We start from the raw sequence: 20,133 nt of genomic DNA, 5'->3' as shown, positions 1-20,133 counted from the left end.
AAAAATTGGGTCAAGTTTCACCTCCTGCATGGAGACTGGCTGAGCCCACCCTGAGCACCACTTCCTCTTGCGCACGCGTGCACACACACACACAATACACACACGGTGTGGTTCTCACATCCTTGGACATTTTCTCAAAAGCATCTGACAAACTGTGTTTCAATTTTTCACTCAATTGTCTACCTTGCCCACCAGCCCAGGAACTCCACAAAGGAAGGAGCCCAGTTCTAAATGAGTCTCTGCGTGCTTCAGAGCCCAGTGAACACACAGACTCGCTGTCCAACCAAGTGCCCAAGTCATATTTCTCCTTGCAAAGAGGAAGGGAAGCAGCACGGACTTAATGTCATAGGATTAGATTACTTAGCCTCTCTTTCCCACTTAGTAATTGTGTTCTTGAGAGACATTGTTAATCTGTTCAAGTCTCATTTGGAAATTGGGTAATAATCCTACCCCAAGGGCTGTTTTGAGAAGTAATTGAAGATTAAATGAGATAATAATTATGAAAGAACATACTGGGATCACCTTAGTAAGTACTCACATTTTTTGTTAGATTTGAATTACTTGCATAGTCTGTGTCAGCCAAGCTAGCATCTGGTTAAGGGCTGCCTTCTTTTCTCAGATCCCAGGTAAAGCCCTGAGGGACAGGGCTTGGAAAGCCACCTCCTCCCTTTCCATGCACCATGGGAAGCACACACAGCTAGCTTAATTTGTACCTGTTACCTTGAGTCTTCTGCTATTATTTGAGTATTGCTCTTTTGTTCTTATGGAGGAAATAATAGTAGGTTCTGAAAGGAATTCCAGGTTCAATACCCTGCATTGCCACTTGGAGTTGGATGGCTGTGGGAAGTTACTTTTTCTCCCAAGTCCTCCCTCTTCATTTGGAGAATGAGGAGGTAGCACGAGGTGAGTTTTGTGTCCCCTTCCAGCCTGCATTCTTGAATATAAAGCCTTGTCTCCTTGGCTTGACAACGAGGAGCCCCTCACAGGCAGGGCTGGTTCCTCCCCCTCTTTATTGGCTCCTGCTGGTTCGGAAGCTCTGCCTGGCTGGGTTGACTGAGCTGAACACAACTAAACATATGGCATCAGTTCCTGTGTTTGGGAGTCTCCATGCTAGAGAGAGAAGCAGAATGAAACCTCTGAGCCCTGAGGTGGGGCACACTGTCTATTAACCAAGCTCCAGCTACAAAAACAGTGCCTCCTCTGGGAACCCAGAACACAACAGCATGAGCCTTGGGACTGGCTCCTGGGAAAAGATCTCTATGGTACTGGCCAGGCCAGTCCGCAGGTTTGCAGGAGCTCTCTGGCTTTGGCACTCCGTTTCTGGCCTGTGTTTCTCCATGCAGTCATGCAAACCGCATACATGCAGTGAAAAGGAGGTAAATAGTTCTAATGGCCTAGGCTGAACCCTTCATAGTCATGATCTATTTAACCCTTCCAACAGCCCTATGATGCAGAAAATTCTGCCCTCGGTGTACAGATATGGAAATGAAAATCCTGTGAGCTTAATAATTTTCTCAAGGGCACATACTACCTGTGCCAGATCCACAGCTGAATCCAGATACAGCAATGTGCTGAGTAACAATTAGGTTAATAATAGATCACATATAAGATGGTGGTCCCATAAGACTATAATGAAGCTGAATTTTCTTCTATCACTTGGTGAAGTTGTAGTCATTCTAATGTCATAGCACAAGAAATTGCTCATGTATGTGTGAGGCTGTGGTACAAGTGAACTTCCTGCAATGCCTGTCACCTAAAAGTGCATCACACACAATAATGTATAGTATGTAACACTCAATAATAATAATAAGTAACTATGCTAGTGGCTTATGTATTTATTATTGTACACATTTTATCATTATTTTAGAGTATACTCTTCTATTTGTTTTTTAAAAAATCAGTGTTTTTTAAAGAAATCTCTGTAGATCTGTATACCATGTTATGCTGGCAGCAGCCCTATTCACCTGGAGGTATTTACCTCATCTCTTGATTGCATCAAGAGGCTACCTCAAGCGATTGACTTACCATCTAAGTCTATGCAAGTACACTCGATGATGTTTGCATAACAATAAAATTGCCTAATAATGCAGTTCTCAAAATGTATCCACATTGTTAAGTGATGCATAGCGATACACATGATTTCAAAGCCTGTCATATCATAATGTACCAAAAACACAAAGTGAGGCCAGTTTTTTTCGTCCAAAGTTCATAGTTGCTTCTACATATCTGAGTTCTAAAATCAGTTTACCATCTGGCTTCCCACATCACTTAAACTCTGAGCTTCGGTTTCATCACCTGCCCTTCCTTCTCTTTTCACAGAATCTTACAAGGAAAAAAAAAAATAAATACACATACAGAATAGTGCCAAAATAGGCCAAACAAGGTGGACCTCAATCATGGTCACAGAATTTGCTGTCCAAGGAGGCAGAGAGGTCCACAAGGCAAAGAAGCTGATCCTAGCTTTGAACGTGCAGCTGACATACTTTAATTTTATTTAAGAGTGCTGATTTAACGGTAAGTTTAACATTTGATTTAATCCACAGATGTGCCCATTTTGTAGACAAGAACTGAAGTTGAGGGACTTGTTAAAATCACAGAGATAATCCTAATTCCTAATATCATTTAAACCGCGATGCCCCCAGTCTCCAAATAACCAGGACTAGTGGTCACTTGAACTCTGGTCCTCGAGCAGTCACTGGTAAATTGGGGATTAAAATGTAAGACTTCTTGAAGGCAAGGGGCATAAACCAAAGGACTGATCTGGTGATGAATCCCATAGTCTTTCCTTCCAGGCTCTCTAGTGTTGATCCTACTGCTTGTTCAATCTTACTTCAAGTTTCTCAACTTCTCAACCCTCTGATTCAACAATTACTTATCTGTTGTCACTTGAACATAAAGTAAAATTCTGATACTTTCATATTTATGCTTCTACTGCAAAGAAGATGCTAGACATACCAGAGAGCTAAACAAATATTAGTATACTTCCCTTCTTTTATGATATTCCTTCTCTAGCTACCTTAAACTGTCATTTAAACATTGCACTGTTGCAGAATCTTGTCTTTCTCCAATTATGCACTGGATTCCTACAGATAAGTTCTAGTATCATAAAGTCTTACATATCCATAGTGGCCATTCTCTGCTGTCCATATGCTAAGAAGTGGTTTTACTTGTCATTCTAAAGCTACCTCTTTAGAACCTCAGACTGGTGTCAGACAGGACCTAGCAGTGAACAGCAAGGTCAAATGTTTCAGTTCTATCTTGTGCAGTGTATGTGGAAGTATCTGAGTGTCACACCCTCCTGTTCCTCTGGTCTGTTCTCCTTGAATATGAAAAACCGTGATCAAGGTTCCTCAGCCTGATAGAGATGGAGCTTTGGTCTGTTTCTAACTGGACTCTATCCCACCTGTCTTGCTGTAGAGCATACACAGAGTCCTGCATTCAATTTCTTCTTTTCTCCCTGAATTCTCAAGAGGATGATCTTCCCTGATGTTCTGTGCCTGCCCAAGACTATCCCATTGTTCTGGATGCAGCTCAAGTCCCACCCACTCCATGAAGTTTTCTCTGATCTGTCCAACCCCCCCCCCCCCGGGGTTCCCATTACAACCCAGTACTTAGCATGTGTCTGCTGCTCCTTCCCTGTTTTTCATAAGATCTTAGGGCATGGGAGCCCAGTTCAAGGGCAGAAAGAGATTTGATCTTCTTCATTTCTTGAGATCCCTAGAGCACCCATCAGAGACTATTGCATTATGCTTAATGTCACTGAGCAAATTGATTTTGCTGAATAAGTGTTGAAAAGTTATGAGTTTGAATTAAAACCCTGGACAGGTAGACTGAGTCCAACTTAGAGGGCTCTGGTTGCTTTTCCTTCCTAGTGTTGACAAAAGACCTCAGACCAACAAGGAAACTTATGGGTGGCCTGCCTATCAACAATAGCCATCTGGACCTTCATCTTCAGGGCTACCTTGGCCTGCCAGATGCAATCCATGCTCATGATTAGCATTCCTTTTCCTTAAAGCAATTACAAATTCACACTTGAACTTCACTGCACCTCCTCCCCCACGCCAATATATTCTACATACCAGGCATAGCCCCCAGTTCCACTTCTGCCATGAAACCCCAAACCTATCCTCCTTGAGGCTTTCCCTGACTACACCCTAGCCCTAACCACACAAATAGCACAATTACACTCCAATGATTGTCACATTAGTAAGCATGCCTCTCTGAAATCATTCTCCAAGAGTAAAAGTCACACCTCATAGCAGACCTTTCCTATCCAAAAATACCAAGCACAGTGGTTCACTACAGTTGTAGGACTTTAATAAATATTTGTAGATTAAAAAATGATTGTAATTGAGCTCTAGAGTACAGAGTAATGAGAAGAAAGAAGGCCCACAGAGCTTTCACAGCAAATCATCTTTTTTTAGTCACCTCCTTAGTCATACTTAAAAAAAAAAATCAAAGATCTCATTGCTCAAATAACAACAGGTCATAGTGGGTATCTCCACTGTCTCTCTTGACATTATCAGCCTACTATATTGGAGCCATCAAATTCAAAACCTCCACAGTCCCAAGTTCAAACTCTAAGTAGTTCCTTTCCATTGAACAGACTATGAGTCATTGGTAGATAAAACAAATAATGAAGAAATTACTTTTTACACCAATTGCTGACTGTTTTGTTTTGTTTTGTTTTTCATTTTTATCTCAGATCCTTTTCAACATCCTGGGGTAAAAGTAATTGCAGCATCTCACACTTTGCAGAGGTTTCCTCTACCTAAAAGTCCAACTGGTGTGTTCTGAGGTGAATCATAAATCCCATGGAACTTGCACAGTGGCTTAGATCAAAGCATAATTTTCCTGATGCAACCCCCACTCAATACCACAGAGAGTCCTGGTTTAGGACAAACTGCAGGTCACTTGTTCTGATCTCAAAGTGTACAAGAAGCAACCCCCATCCATTACTGTGCACAGGCTTCCAATGGCAGGGGAGATCCGATTCTATGGAGATGGAAAGAACACCCGAGAAGCACAGGCTCAGCCCTAGGCTTCAGGCTCTTTAGAATCCACACAGGGAAATGACGACCAGGTCCTGTATCCATGGGGCAAGTGAAGTATCCATAGCAAAGATTCTAGATGCCCCATGGGCACAGCATTAGCAAAGTCCTGCTAGAGAATGTATTTGTGTACTTCCCAGAAGCTGTCTTATATTATCTCCCTTGTTTCAAGTCAGTTATTTTGCCAAAGACAGCCAACCTTCAAAAGAGGCGCAGATAACTTAACCCCTTTTCTTCCTTCCACATTACACTTTGCAGTATTTGTTCACAAATAGCTCTGGCATCTTTCTTTTTCCTGCAAGCCCATTCTGTTCTAATTGGGGGAGATTCTCTTGACTCAATTTACCCCAGGGCACCCTGTTCCCCTTCATTGGCTTGTCAACCACATTAAACAGAGTTAAGTGCATTAATTCTCATTGGGATTGGATTGAACGGTTGTTGGCATGCCATTGAACAGGTTTAAGGAGCTCTGAGCTTTAAGAAAACTTTAAAATCCCTGGCACACAGCTAGCTCTAACATCCCAGATTTTCAGAAAGGACTGTCCATATCAATCCTTTGGTTACTTTATCATGGGTACATTCAGAAGCAGAACTGCATGGTAACATGTTCCCAGTATATGCTAAGAGGTGGCCAGTCCATCCTACAGCTGGCCTCCCAGGACCTTTCCCTGGGAAAGTTTCTTTTCTAGAATGTCTTTCTCTCCTCAGCCTTTTCTCTTGGCCATTGTGACCACACTCTCAGTCACTGAGGAGCAGAGAAGCTCTTAGACCTCAGCAACAAAGAAAGCGGTTACACGGTTAAGTGCCAAAAGGGGTGTGGTAGAGAGAAAATGTGATTGGAATTTTCGGAGACAGTCAAGAGCTGCGTGTGTTCGAGTGGCAATGAGGCTCTAGGAGACACTTCATAAATATTTGCTGATTGAATGAATGAATGAATCGGTGACTGAAAGGATACACATGCAGTAAAATATCATTACCTCTTAGGCTTTGAAGGAAAAACTGAGATTGGGTGATTTTCCCTGAAAGATAGCCAAAAATATAAAAAGCCATTAGCATAAGTAGTTATTACTCACTCTAAGAGGTACTCATTGTGTTGCTTCATTTTGCAGTGCACCTTAAATAACATTAACTTTTAGTATTCTATCTCTGTATAAATTCTGTGATTCATTTGTGCAACCCAAATCAAACACAAATAGGTGCAGGGCTTTGTGGGGCCAGCGTGGCCCCTTTCTTCAAGGATGCATGGTTTGGGGAGCATGACATGGTGCCACGCACAAGCTTTAAATCTTAAGTCCTCTGGAAACTAGAGGCGATCTCAGAGTCAGTGGGTGGGTGACAGTGTGTACCCAGAGGAGGCAGGTTGGTGCTGGTAGTTCTAAGAAGTAGACTCTTATTTAAAGAGACCAGTCAGGGCACCTTCCAGATAGGGGGTGGCAACCCTAAGAGAGATGAGGTGTGGAGGTGAACAGGTGACAGAGTGTCCAGGGTCAGCCAGGAAACCGGTTTGACAGGAGCGGTGCCTTGTGTTTTGTGTCAAATGCAGTTCAACTGAGAACACTGCAAGATGCCCTGTGCAGGCTGCTGGACATGGTGGACCACATACCAAGGGAAAGGGGAGGAGGAGGGACCCAGAAAAGTTTGGGAGCCAACAGACTGTGAAGAACTTCCCTGAATATAGAGAACTTCTTGAATTCTCTAGAACAGACACAATCCTGCTATCAGTTCTTTTCTACAGAGACTAGAAATTCTGTCTTCAAGGTCACACTCAACCACTGCAGCACCTTGATGGAGAAGCCCCCCAGGGCTCACTCTCCCACTGCTTTCACTCTATGCACCTAAATTTCTTCCTTTTAGTCTCCTGGTTCTCCACTCAAAGAGCATATCCTGAGCACCAGCACTTTTTTGAGTTCAACTGGACATCCCATGAGACTCTGATCTCAGATAGAACTGACATTGTTGGCATCTAATAATGCAATCCATAGATATGAGTAGAATGATCCAACTGATTCATCAGTATATACATATATACTGTCAAATCAGTTGAACTGTTAGAACACAAGGGGCCCTTGTGGGCATTTCCGGCCATGCCAAGGTGTTATTAATCTATGGCTTATGGCAACAATGACCACAAGCATCCCTTTTCCAGAATGGAAGCATGACAGAAATTAGCTGTTACCATTTAATCCTTACAACCCCTATGAAGTAGGAAAGGTAGGTAACTTTATCTCTATTTTACAGATTAATTTACTGAGGTTCAAACATGTTAAATAACTTGCTGGGGGCCATTGAACTAGAAAGTAGCAGGGACAGGATCCAAGACAGTTCTTGTCATGTCAGATATGAGGCTGTTCACATTTTAACATAGCCATCTGGCCCCAGGTCAGCCACCAACTTGTGTCATTTCAGGCAACCAGTGTATCCCATGCCTTGTCTTCTGATGGGAATACAATGCTTGGGCTTCCCTTCTCGAGATCAAGAGGGCAGATGTGATATGAAAATATTTTTTAAAAGAACAAAGTTCTATGAATATGAAAGGCAAAAGATAAGATGGATCACAGAAAAATTTTTTCAGCCTAATGAAGTTCTGGCTCACCATCCATCCTTTCCCCATCCCCCATTCTTGAAAAGGCAGAGCCTCTGTCCACCTGAGGGTCAGCTCAGTTGACTTTGCCTATGATTGTTTTACATGGGACTAAACATCATAATCCATCACTGGCTTCTCAGGAAAGGATGGCTGCTTCCTCCCAGGGGATCCTGTGGATATCAGGGCAGCTCACATTCTACACTTGATGCTGGCATCATTTGCTCTGAACAGAATAGGAAGTCTGCTGCTACTTTCTAAGACAAAGACCATTAAGAGAAAAAAAAAATGTTTCTTTGACCTTACAGAGTACCCTCTAATGGGGTAAAACTCTAACTCCTCTAAAAGGAAAGCTGTTCTATTATGATCCATTGAAACTTCTAGATGTGAACTGTTAAATCCCAATAATTTAGACAAAATGAATCTAAGGTCATCATCCCCCAAAACTTTATTTAGACTCAATCTGCCATCTCTAAACAGGTATCAAAATCTGTAGAAAGCTAAGTGAAAATGAAATGAAAACTCAGAGTCAAGCAATAATAGCTGTTGGCATCATCCCCCAGCATCCAGAAAGTGTACTCTGTGGGCACCTTGGGGTTTTATGTTCTGCACTTAGAAGTGTTTGGGCTGAAGAGTTACTTTAGAAATAGCTCTACAAGAAACTGAAACCCATGGCTATATGTATGGTGGTAGCACTCCTGACCCCATTCTGACCCAACACATTTACAGAAACTCACCCAACACTATCACTTCATGTTGACTGTCCCTCAGAGGCCCATGCATTGAATATTGGTTCTCAGGGTGCTGCTATTGGGAGGTTGTAGAACTTTTAATAGGTGGGCCTCATGGGAGGTCTTTGGGTCATTGGGGGCATGCCCTTGGAGGGGATTTGGGGATCCCAGTCCCTTCTTCTTTTTCTCTCTCTTGCTTTGTGGCCCTTGGGTGAGCGGTTTTATTCCACCACATGCTCCCACCACAATGCACTGCCTCACCACAGGCCCAGAGCAAGAAGGCAAACCAATCATAGACTGGAACTTCCAAAACTGTGAGCCAAACTAAACTTTTCCCTTTATGAGTTGATTATCTCAGATATTTTGTTGTAGCTGACCTAGTTTCATAATAGACCATAGAACAGAAATGAGATTGAATTGTTTTGTTCCTTCTTCAGAGGAACCTGAGGAACAGACAAAATGGCATTTAGGAAAAATTTATATGGCTTTCTTCTTCCACCCCACCTCCAACCCTACTATGACTCTCCAATACCCTGGCTCCCTGAACAGTCCCAGTCACAACATTCCATTTTTAAGGCAGTGCAACTCTTTACAAGGCTAATGTTTTCATAATAATTTACCCCATTCTTCTGGAAGGAGTAAAACTGAAACAACTTGAAGTGCCATCAGCAAAAACATTATTTATTTCCCATCCCTGAGCATCAGAGAAAACAGGATTTCATTGGCTGGGTCTGCCTTCAATAGCTTTCTGGTTTCAATTAAAACTTGAAGTCTCCAAGGGAAAGCCTGGCATTCTGGGAGGGCAAGGCCCAGCCAAGTTTCAGTGTCTCCACAGGAACCCAGAAAGGCTGTCCCATCAGTCTGGCTATTTCTCATCTTCTGCCTTTTGCATATTATATAGAAGTGTCAGAGTCAAGATTGAAGTACAACTAAAAATAATGACCAGGTTGCAAGAACTCTCCTCTCCTAGATGCACATTTCTGTGCCAGAGAAGTATCGATTCAGCCCCTAGTGGAATTCAAAGTTAAGGTTACAGCAGAAAAGGAATTGGGAGTCCAGGGGAAAATGCCTACCTATTTATTTCTTCTTCAGCAAAATGCTGCCTCCTGCCTCTCCCAACTGATCATCTTCAACTAAATTCTACAAAGATCCCAAGCTCTGCTTTTTGCCCTCCCCAAGCTTCATTTAGGCCAGGTGATTTAAAAAGTAACTCCTTATGAGTAATACAAGTACATGACCAGAAGCACTCATGATACCAGGGACTGTTGGATTCCCTCAGGGATACATCCAGGTTTCCCTCCAGTGAAGTCCCAGCACAGCCTTCCTATGTAACATTCTGATGTTAACATGCAAACAATCAGATTACAACCCTTCACTGGCCTAGCCCATTCATGAACATATAAGGCAGTTGATAGTTTCTCCCAGGCTAGAAGTGGCCCCCTTCCTAACTGACAACCCTGCCTTTCAGCCACTCCTTATGTTCACTACAAGTTATCCCTTCCCCCACCTCCAGTTTGTTTATTCCAGAGAAGCATCTATTTTCCCTGCTAAGAGAGAGACTAGTCTGTTTCCCTCCTCTGGCTAGGGACTACATTTGCTCACCATCTCCTCCCCCAGCTCAGCTCAGGTTACTATAGTGGCTATAGCTTCCAGAGCCCAGCTCTAACAGGATTCAACTTCCCAAGACCAAGACTTAATGGGGGAGGAGGATCCTATGCCTAGTACCACACTGGGTACCTGGTCTCTGGATCTTCTGAGGCTACATTCCCTGCAATTTGTAAATGCTCTGTGTTCAACCATGCTTACTTCTCCCACTTTTTTGGTTTGCCTCAAACATGGCCCTAACATCCTTTTCTGGTAGCAGGCATGGAGATTAAGCTCACAGTAAAAACACAGCCCCTACAGCTTTAACTCTAAAACCTGGGAATCTTCCTGTGTCAGAGCTAAAGGGATCATGCCTCTCTCACTCTGGGAGTTTAAGGAAGGTGTAAGTCACAGAAATCAAGAGGAAGGAGAGGGAGGGACCTGGGATTGTAAACTGGCTACATCTTAAAGAGCTACAAACTTTCTCCTCCCTCACACGCCTCCAGCCAGTTGGCCCCGCCTTCCTATCCCAGCCAGACCACATCTAACTAGGGTGTGTAAAAGAAACTGTTCCTGGCTGCCCAGGTCTGGTCCCAGGGTTGCAGATGTGGCCTACACAGAACAACATTCTTCCTCTCCAAGTCCCTCTTCTCTGTTTCCCTTCCCCCAATGCACACCAAACAAACTCTGCAACTGGAGCTATTTGGATGGAATGGGAGATGTACCTGGGTAAACTACTGGAGGGTAATGGTCCCTGAACTGCCAGAGTTTGGGTGACAGCTACTTCAGTGCAAATCCACAGGAAACAAGGAAAAACAGGACAAGGGTGAAGAAATGAAAAAGAAAAGAAGGGAAAGGAATGTCAGAAAAACAAGAAACATCACTATTTCCTTAGAGACCATGGACTCCAAGCAAACTTTAGAAGATGTGGATAGTTATGGGGTAGGAGTAGGGGGGCTGGGATAGAAAAGTAGCTGCTCTATAGTTCCAGAATAAACTGCCTTTCGAAGGAGAGTTTCTGCAGGCATAAAGACACACAAATTGCCCTTTTAGTATTAGACCTCAACCATGAGATTACCAGGACAGTTTATTTAAAACAGAAACGAAGCAGAAATCCTTCCCTCGACAGTCTTTTAGACATACAAGCCCTGAGTATTCCACACACACATAAAGAATAAATGCATCATGGGAGGGGGGCAATAAGCACTCCCCCTCCACACACTCACTACCTCTAGCCCCATCTCCTACTTCTAACTGCACAACTTTCCGATCTCCAATGAAAATATTTCCAGTTGGATCCGATTTCGGAATTGTAGTAAGCAGTGTGGGTCAGGAGAGGAGGGGTGATGATAGTGTGTAGGGGAGGGGGGCTGGAAGACACAGCATTTTGGCAGTAACTTATTTTTTTAGAACCAGCATGCTCTACCGATCAGAAATTGCAATTACCCAACAATGCTTCCATCACAAACAGACACCAAAAACAGCATCACCGTTATCACCATCTTGCTAAAGATCTGCCCAGTTTACCTGACTTTGTCTCTGTGGAACTTCTCAGACAGTATTTTGGTCAAAGAGATAATGGTGCGAGAGACAAAAACAATAAATCGATACTGAAGGGCTCCCTTTCCGGAGTGATTTCCCACTGGAAACCACCGAACGGGGAAGCCTGTGGTTAATTCCCAAGCTCAAGGCTCCTCTAGAAACGCACACAATGCGTGCTTTCAAAAGGGCATTCGTCTGCTTTTAAGGGAATTCCTGTCTTTTCAGAATCCTCAAACCGGAGAGCAAAAGAAAAAGACTCAAATCCATTGATTAAGATTTTTAAGAGAAAAACTAACACACAGCCAGAACACAAGCACACACCAACCTTCGCCGGCTGGACCACTTCTTGCCTGTTCTTCTCTCTATTAAGGACACGTTAGATTCTGATACATTTCCCCCCCCAAAATCCAACTAGGTTACAATGTAGCTCTCTAGCTCCACTTAACCTGCAAGTTACAAAGGGAGAAAAAAAAATATCCTGCCGCCTTCCCACCCCTTTCCCTACCCCCTCCCCCTCCCGAGTCCACTCCACCAACGCCAAACCCGCCAGCCCCGGCAGCCGGCGGCAGGACCGAGGGAGGGTGCAAAAGGCGGGGGATAGGGGGGGGATCAGATTAGGCGAAACTCAATGAGCTCCCAGCCTTCCAGCCCGACGCTTCCACCACCGCCGCCACCAACGGGCCACTCCAATAGAGCCAGCATCGCTGCCCACCCGCCGGCCGGTCGGAATCGCGCCCATCCCCGAGCAGCCTCGCGGGGACTGGCATCCCGTCCCTCGGCCCCGTCTCCCCCTTCCTGCCCGGTGCAAAGTCAAAGCTCCGGCGATGCGACGTGAACTTTTGCTTGCCGGGCACACACACCGCCCCCCGGCCCCGAGCGTGCGGGGCCCGCGGCGCGGCAGGATGCTGGGCACTGGGGCTCCCGCTCCAAGGTCGCCGCGCGTGCTCACCCATGTCCCGGCGGCTCCGGCTCCGCTGGCCCCGGCGCTCGCTCAGATCCCGGCTCCGCTCGCTCGTCCGAGCCCCCAAAGGTGCTGCTGCAGCAACTCCATGGCGATGAGCATCTGTCAAACGGCGAGCCGCGGGGCGGGCCGCCCTCGCTCTGGGGGCGCCGGGGCCCCCGGGCGCGCGGAGGCGGCGGCGAGCGGCGGGCGCCCCGGCCGGCCCCGCGCTTCCCGCCCGACGCGGCCGCCTCCGCCGCGCCACCGATTTATGGAGAGAGATATCAAGGGGGAAAATGGCGTCTCCGGAGCCCGAGGAGTCCTGGAGTAATCACATTCACACACACGCCCGCACGCACACACTCGCACACACTCGCACACAGGCGCGCGGCGAGCCCGGCTAATTTTAGCAGGAGCCAAAAAAAATTATATATATATATATATATGTGTATATATATATATATATATATATATATATATATCCCCGTCTCTCCGATCAATGCTATTTTTTTTTCTTCTCTTCAAAGGATGGATTGGAGCTTTAAAAAATGTTGCCGGGCTTGGGCTCGCAGGAGGCGGCGCGCGGAGGGCGAGGGCGCTTTTGCTGAGCTGTGCAGTTCGGTCCGCGGCGCCGGGCGGCCCTGCCCGCCGCTCGTCCGCCCGCGGTCGCTAGTGCTGCCGCCGCCGCCGCCGCCGCCGCTCCATGGCCGCGCCCGCCCCGCGCCCCCGCCGCGTCCCCTCGCCGCCCGCCCGCCCGCGTCCCTGGCGAGCGCTGGAGTGGGGTCGGGCCCGTGTGCCTGCCTCCCGCGCCCTCTCCCGAGTCCCGGAGTCCTAGTGAAAGGAAGGGGGAGGGTGCGGGCGGGGGAGGGGGGAGGATTGGAGCCGCAGCGCGGCCGAGCCGAGCGGGGACCGCCACCCCGCGACCTGCTCGGAGGGGGCGCGGGTGCCCACACTGCTCGCCCAGCGGGCCGGAGCCGCTCCCCGGGCGGCAGCGGAGGGAGGCGCAGCCGGTAGCAAGCAGCGAGCTACCTATCCCTCCACCTCCCCTCTCTCGGTGAATTTCGGTGAATTGGAGGGAGTGGGGCTCTGGCCAGGGGAGAAGGAAAACAGTTGGTGGAAGCCGATCGGGGACCCTTCGCCGCCCCGCGCCCCTCCCGCTCCCCAGCGCCCTCGCGGCCGGGTGGCTCCTATGAGCTGGAGTCGGCCGCGGAGACTGAGCGGCCGCGGGGACCGCCGCGGGCTGGGCGCCGGTTCCCGGGCTCAACACTGCCACTATCTGACACAACAGGAGCAGTGTTGGGGGGTAGCTGCGCGCCGAGACGCGACGTGTGATAGGCTCTCCGAACTGGGTGCATTTTTTTCTAACCTAGTAATTACATTTCACTTTCAGGGATTTATTATTTTTTTTTTGTTAAGCTATTTGTCTGCATTCAAATGCTCATGTGCATTTTCTTGTTTATTCAGGAGAACTGGACACTAGATGAGGGGAAGACACGGAGAGGTGACAAATGCACATTGACATACAGTTCCCTATACGGGTGGTTTGAATGAATGAGACAGAATGTCTCCAGTTCTCATAAAAAAGGATATTTTTAATCTCTTTGGGCTTTTGTATTTGAGATGCAAAAGGGGGCTTTTCAGGGCAACCGACAACGGAACCCCTCTGGGACATGTGTACAGTGTAAAACAATATAGGACAGATAGGGATCCAGAAAGGTCTGCAAATGGTATACTTAATGACCTTGGGATCAAATTTGGGTTTTGAGAGGACTCCTGAGTACCATGTTTTATGTGAGAGTTTGGAAACATTGGACTGAGGAAAAATTTGGAGATGAGTTGGGGGACTTCCACTCACCAGCCTCATCAGTTCCTTAGTTGCTGGTTTAAATTCTGGCACAGAACTTCTCTGTTGTCGCTGGATTACTATGTGAAATGGACCAAAGGAGGTTGTGTGGATGGAACCCCCAGCTCCAAGCCTGGTCAGGGTTCAGTAGTATTCTGCACAGGTAGTTCACTCCCTTCTACCCCAAGTGCTCTAACTTCTTTTTATCAGAAGATTGTTCTGACTGGCCATTAACTTTTTCTCATGTTGCTCATCACTGAAAGATCTCTTTTGGAGCCAACATTTCATTAAGTCTTCTTTGTGCCTTGTTGTATTTTGAAGCATTATTATCAGTGGGAAAAAAAATCCTCCAGACATATAAAATGATGATAAAAGCAGAAATCAAGGCACAAAATACAAGGTCAAATCAAACATTTTCTGTGATCAGATTACCTTTGCATATTTGCCTGTGTACCCAGATTTCTGGATCCTGGACCAAGCTCACAAAGGACTATGATGACAAGTGGGCCATTTTCTACACTTTCCCAAAGGAGAAAGTGTGGCCCAGAGATCAGAAGGGTTTGCAAACAGCATATGGCTGGTTGATGTCATCAAAACCAGAACTAAAGTCTGCTGCTCAAGTTCTTTTTCTAGAATATTTAGAGTCCTCCTTTCTGGTTTTTTTGCATTGCTGTCAGAGCAGATAAAAGAAGCACGTGCCTTATTTAAAAAATCACTGTAATAGATGGTAATTGAGTATAGAATTATAGAGCAGTAATAGTTCACCTAATGAGGCTGGGGTTGTGGCTCAGCGGTAGAGCGCTCAGCTAGTGTGTGTGAGCCCCTGGGTTTGATCCTTAGCACTGCATAAAAATAAATAAATAAATAAATAAAATAAAGGTATTGTGTCCAACTACAACTAAAAAATGAATATTAAAAAATAGTTCACTGAGAGATCAGCTAGTGGAACCCCATCATCTTAAAACTTAGTAAATAGTAGAGACTGTCCCAAATCACTAAGTTAAATCAACATTGTGTTTAAAGTCCATGTCCCTTGACTTCTTACCCAATGTTCCTTTCCTACATGTAGCTCATCTTTTAATCATGAGGTGAGAAAAGAATTGTTTTGTCTACACATGCACACACACACACACACACTCACATACACACACACACTCCTATGTTTGTGTATATTGTAGTATATAATAATATAATGTTATAAACATAATATCATTTTAATATATAACTGAGAGTTCCTAAAAATTAAATCCCATCCTGTCTGTTGATAGAAGGGGACACTCTAGCTGAATGTTGTTGGAATCCTTCTCATCTTATTTCCCTATTAAGCCACTTTGGTATTGTCTGAGAATCAAATTTGGAAACACAGAAAGTATGTAGCTGCCGAGAAATTTGGCCTGAAAAGGGAGGTAGGCAATTTTAAGGTACCTATTTACTGAGACCCAGGATGGTGAAAATAAAAAGACAAACTGAACAACTGATGGGAATGCACAGGACACACATATCAGTCCTACACAATACTGATTTTCAGGATATTCAGTCACTCAGAAAATAACTATGTAGCATGGTTGCTGTACCAGGGACTACGGCAACGAGAAATACCAAAACATGACCAAGACACGGTCCCCGTTCTCAAAGAATTCACAACCTAGTAGGAAACACTGGCATGAAAACCTCCAACTATGACTGATGTATGCAAATATTGAAAAGAAAAATGCTTTCAAAGTGCATGAAGGAGCATAGATGCAGAAATGGTGGAAAGGGAATGGAGGCAGAAATCATGTCCTCTTTAAAATTGCTGCACATTTATTATTTGTGTGTATTAACGTATATATTTCCTTTCCCCTTTTGCCATACATGACATTTCTTTCCTATAACTTGTTTTTCCAATCAAATACATTGCCAATAAATGTGAACGAGAATAAACCTTCCTCTAACATCACCAAATAAATGACTTCCTGCCAGTCCACCCGTTGCTCTGTGCTCTAGACTTCCATGTGCTTAACCTGTAAAATGACTTACTGACATTCTTGTCCTGTGCCAGAGATACTGCAAAGATCTACAGGATGGTCACACCATACTGGACTTGAGGAGTGAAGCATATGCACAGCTCAAGGTATAGTTCAAAGTACAAGAGCAGGTCATATCATTTTCACATCTTTGAAGCTAAATGAAGAAATAAATGAGGCCAAGCCATCCATTCTTCCCTTGTAAAAAGCTGAGATCAAGTAGTATAATCAAATGCTCAGAACCAGTCACCTCCCTTTCCTAGGTTCAAATGTAATATTGATTCTCACTTTTTTGAAAAGTGAGGTGGCATTCTCTAACGCAGTGCTTCGCAACACTTATTGTAAGTCAGAATTCACTGGGGGAATTACAGATGCTTGGGATCCATGTTGATTTAATTGATCTTTGATAGACTCAGCATTAGTACCTTCAACCAATGCTCTTCTGAAATGCAGTCACCTGAGAATCACTGATTCAATTGAAAGGGCATGCCCCCCACAATGTGATCGGAATGCTTACAAAGCTCCGATCCTCTTGGGTGAAGTAGCATTAATAGAAAGTGTACTTAACCAAAGGAAGTGACAAACACCATGAACTGTGCAATGACTATGACATATTTAGATTTTAGGAGCAGTTCTAAAAATGTAGAAATTGGAAGTACATTCCATGGGGCAATGAAAAGACCATAGTCAAGATCATTGAAGAAACACAGTTTTAAGTTTATTTGCATTATCTCTTTATCTCTCTGCTCTTAATATTCCATATAGCCAGGTGGGGTGGATTCCAAAGTCATCAGAGGACCAAGCCGGCTATAGAATTCTCTTCATCATTGATTCAAGAACACAAGAGAGTTCCAGTAGGATAGAGCACATGCAGAACAGTCAGAGGTGGAGAGATGAAAACTGCCCATAAGTGTTAGAAAAGCATCAGAAAAGATTGGGATTTATTTATTTGACTCTGCTCTTCAAAGCTTGGCAAGCTCCAGTCAGCTGTGGTTATGGGGAAACACGATGCTCGATATAAGCATTGTGACTGAACCCAAGAGAAGGACAAATCAACTTAAATAGTAATGTGTGCCCTGTCTTGAGAAAGATGGCAGAAAAAAGATTCCATGCCTTTATTTTTCTATCCCCCACTCCCAATCCACAAGCTATGAACTGGTTGAGGTCCAGGGCTTTGTATTGTACTTCTGTATCTTTGCTGAATAAAATTGTATCTGGAGCCCAATGTATGGCTAGTAAGCATTGTTTAAAAAAGTATTTGACAATCAATATGACATGGAAGCAATCCATCAGAAAGAATATTGACACATGATTCTGACCAGTAAGGTGACATCCAGTTAGGTATAGGATCTTCTGTTGATTCAGCAGGGACAGAGTAACAGAGTAAGGGGCATGAGAGTGAGTTTTGAGCAGCAGTGATTTAAAAAATTCCAATATTTTGAGACCATCATGCTTACCTGTGCAGATTGGATGAACATCTGTCCTACATCATGAATGAATGAGTGAATCAGTCAATCAATAAAGGACACCATGGAGATAGGAAATGATAGAGTTGGATTTCCAGCCCTGTTTTAACAATAACTGGTTGGGTAGAATTTGATCTGGGTTTCAGATCCCTGTACCTCAGTTTCCTCATCTATAAACTGAGAATCATAATCTTGCCCTAAGGTATCAATCATCATGACACTCACAGGAAATACTGGATGTAAAGTTACATTATGAAGTTAAATAATTCTGTGCAAATATTGCCTTTCATTGTTCAAGTCATTTAAATGATTTCTTCCAGAGGCTGCCTAATCCTACCACATCTGAGGTCCACATCTTCTCTTTTGCTCTCTAGTCAGTGAGAAAGTAATTTCCAGTCCTGATTTCTTCTATCCTAGCCCCACTTTGGAAGGGACTCCTTTTCCCAATTTCTCCTCCTTGATGCCACTGTGGTTGATTAGCTTCAAAGACCTTAATATAATTGTCCTGGCAATGTTATCCCAGGTCAGGGAATGACTGGATTGTAGCTTTGAAAATTGTATCTTCCTAGCTACTGGAAATTCACTTTAAAAAGATTTCTTGGCATGAGCTTCTTGTGATGATCCTCCAAGAGAGTAGCTCTCATTGCTTGACAGGCAACAAGGTCAGAGAGGAGCATTCTTCTGGGTTTTCATTTTCTTGTTCCTTGGCAGATTTATTGTCATCAGGACTACTGAGTGTCCCACATCTGTGGCAAGATATGATTTGTTCTCCTTCCTAACTGAGCCTTAGGAACCTATCTAATAAGAAGTTTATATTTATATCACTGTATGGCCCAGGAGCCCAGGAGATCTCCAAGGAGGAGCAGAGGGAAATGGAGGGTCTTTCTCCACCACAAAATCCCCCACACTTGGGCCAGTGCAAACAAAGGAAGGTACAGAAAGATGCTGTGTGGAAGGCTTGTTCAGACTGAGGGGAATTTGTTAAAAGGAGGTAGGGGAATCTCATGGAAGGCAGATAGAGGAAGAATAAGACTCAGGGGAACTGGGAAGTTGCCAGACAGTTCCTCTCTTTCCCTCTCCAGAGCTGCACTGACTCGTCTGTTCATCTTTCTACCAATCTGTTCTGTTCTTCCAGAGACAATTTTTCTCTGTAAAATTCTTGGTTCTGATCCTTTATAACTTTGGATTACATCTGACTTTGTTTCCTCTAACCTTCCATGACACCTCGAGCTATGTTGGTGAGGATTCCTATGCTCCAGCTTCCTCACAGAAAAAATGTCTGACTTCTTCTGAGTCCCCAAAGGTGCACACCATGACCAAGGCAAGCAACGGGTACATACATGAGCCACCAGCCTGGAGCCCTTCTCTAGCAGGACAGTGGGGAATATGTCTACAAGGGGGCATTGGCAAGTGTGTTTAGAATGAAGAACAAAACTCTCAACAAATTTCAACCTTTGTGACAAACATCATCTTGGAACACCAGGAGAATTTGCATTTAAAGTTGAACAGTTTTCCCTGAGGAAAACTAGTCAAACCCCCTTTCTGAGTTTGTTTCTTCATTTGAAAAAAAAATGGTCCTGATAGTAGCACCAGGGGTTTAGTGAAGATCAATGGCAGTTAAATGAGATAATGTACCATGGCCATGTGGCCAATATTACTGTATCTGGACTGAACTTGGTATGAGGGATATAAGAACTATTAAGATATATTTTTAAATATATAAAGATATAGAATTCATTCACAAGGTTTCTTCTTCTCAAGTTCTTTTCTGGTAGAACTTTCTGCCTATTAGAGGAAACCCATGCCATATTAGAATGAGACCATCATTCTTCCTCCTTCATTTATTAGTGATTGAGTATGAAGAATAGAGGCTATGGCTTATCCCTTCTTGCCCAAGGTCAGCGTAAGCCACAAAGAGCAAGAAAATCCTTTGAACATAGCTCTTCCCTGCCTTCACACAGTTTGCAATCCATTTTAGCAGACAAGACTACATGTGAGCCAAGAAGGAAAAAATACAAGAGATAGTATAAAACTGTGCCTGTTACTGGCAAATATTAGCATGTGGGAGTGATTTCCTTTTGGAAAGGAATTAGATGAGATGATCTTTAAGGTGCTGTCTATTCATTTGATGCTGTGAAACTAAGAGCTGAAAAGAGAAAGAGATCCAAGCAAACTATAGTTAAGACAGAAACTTTTATGGACGACTTGAATTGCATTGGGAGGAAAAAAAACACACACAGGGCACAGATAGAGAGGAAGTTGGGTAGTCCCATCTGAAAAACTCAGTTTTACCATGGAGTATTTTTATAAATATGTGGAATTGTCAGCCTGTTATTGCTAGTTGGAGTTGGCCTTTGGGTTGATTAACATCACATTAGTATCAGAAAAA

General features: G+C 44.4%; 1 protein-coding gene across 2 annotated transcripts in view; it reads right to left on the bottom strand.

Moving 5' to 3' along the window:
• The window catches only part of SETBP1 (SET binding protein 1), a 359,668-nt gene extending 346,039 nt beyond the window's left edge, over window positions 1-13,629 (bottom strand). The window contains exon 1 of one of the 2 annotated variants that reach the window (XM_081263352.1): window positions 12,439-13,629. The gene's annotated coding sequence lies outside the window, so the exon portion shown is untranslated. Of the gene's footprint in view, window positions 1-11,814; window positions 11,936-12,438 lie in introns of those variants that run through there. The other variant, XM_081263354.1, reaches the window with a different exon arrangement.
• Between the last annotated feature and the right edge of the window lie 6,504 nt (window positions 13,630-20,133).

The sequence above is a fragment of the Spermophilus citellus genome (assembly GCF_964194105.1).
Source record: "Spermophilus citellus genome assembly, chromosome: 12".
NCBI classification, from domain to species: Eukaryota; Metazoa; Chordata; class Mammalia; order Rodentia; family Sciuridae; genus Spermophilus; species Spermophilus citellus.
Note: the sequence above shows the minus strand (reverse complement) of the source record. Positions and strands in the feature narration are given on the sequence as shown.